The sequence below is a fragment of the Otolemur garnettii genome, unplaced genomic scaffold (assembly GCF_000181295.1).
Source record: "Otolemur garnettii isolate 467f Iridium unplaced genomic scaffold, OtoGar3 scaffold00024, whole genome shotgun sequence".
NCBI lineage: Eukaryota > Metazoa > Chordata > Mammalia > Primates > Galagidae > Otolemur > Otolemur garnettii.
Window position 1 is genome coordinate 587,921 of NW_003852419.1, and position 1,526 is coordinate 589,446.

General features: G+C 42.7%; 1 pseudogene; it reads right to left on the minus strand.

Moving 5' to 3' along the window:
• Positions 1–52: 52 nt before the first annotated feature.
• LOC100951026 lies at positions 53–523 on the minus strand (annotated as a pseudogene).
• Between the last annotated feature and the right edge of the window lie 1,003 nt (positions 524–1,526).

Sequence of the window (1,526 nt, forward strand, 5' to 3'; positions counted from 1 at the left end):
GGCAGTATTTATGGTTTTATTTAAACACAAATAGAATGTGCACATGAGGTGTCTATTCATTTTCTTTGCTGCGCAGCCTGGCACTGGGATTGGTGACTCTGGTGGCCAGCTGGGGTGCTCTTTCCACAATGGCTTTGTGGTTCTTGGAGGAAACTCTGTGAGCAATCTCTGCACAGTAAGATTTGTTGCATATCAGCAGCACTTCCAGCTCCTTGATGCTGTGGACGACGAACGTCCAGAAACCACTGGGCAGCATATGCTTTGCTTTCTTGTTGCTCCCGTAACCAATGTTTGGCATCAAGATCTGGCCCTTGAATCTTCTCCAAACCCTGTTGTCAATACCTCTGGGTTTCCGCCAGTTATGCTTGGTTTTGACATATCAGTCTGACTGGTGCTGGATAAACTTCTTGGTCCTCTTTTTGACGATCTTCAGCTTCACAAGGGATCTGAGGGCAGCCAAGATGCCAAATAGGAGATGGCGGCCTCCTCCGTAGGTAGCGCCAAGAAAGAGAGGGGCAATCATATATTTCTGTGTGATGATTGTTCCAACTATATTTTATTTTACTATAAATTTCGATTTTTGAAAAGGCAATTCTTGAACATGTTTAAATTTTCTTTCAACAATACCAAAGCACCTATAGTGAAAAAATGTGCTCCCTCTCACCCCTAACCCATATGTCCCATTCTCTTCCCCAGAGGTACTGTCCCCTTAGCAGGAAATGTGGAGACGCAGATGTGTGGCACACTCCATACCCTATTTCCCTCTTTGCCCTTTTCATTTAACCATATATCTTAGAGATTGTTCCATGGTAGCTCAGCCTTATTCTTCCTGTCACCTTTATGATCCACAATCCATACACCAGGTCCCACAATGACGGACATGTAGCCTGTTTCCAGTCTTTTGTGAAGACAAACCTGCGGCCAGAAATATCTCTGTATATTTCCCTCTGTAAAAATGGAATCTATAGATCAAAGCAAATGTGTATTTAAAACCTTGATAGATATTGCCAAATTGCCCTTCAAAATAGTTATTCTAGTTCATACTTCCAACCAACAATATGAGAGAGTCTTGCTTTCCTCAACAATTCTACCATTTGTCCACCAAACATTTTGTTCTTTGCCAATCTGGTTTGTAAAGAATGATGTTTTGGGCTCGCACCTGTGGCTCAAGTGGCTAAGGCACCAGCCACGTACACCTAAGGTGGAGGGTTGGAATCCAGCCCAGGCCAGCCAAACAACAATGATGGCTGCAACCAAAAAACAGCCGGGCACTGTGGCAGGCGCCTGTGGTCCCAGCTACTTGGGAGGCAGAGGCAGAAGATTCGCTTGAGCCCAAAAGCTGGAGGTTGCTATGAGCTGTGATGCCACAGCACTCTACCCAAGGGGACAGTTTGAGGCTCTGTCTCAAAAATTTAAAAAATGAATAAATAAAATAAAATAATTAAATTTAAAAAAGAAGAATGATATTTTGATGTAGTTAAAACCATAGTCAGATGAAAATCTGAATTTCTTTCTTTTTTTTTTTT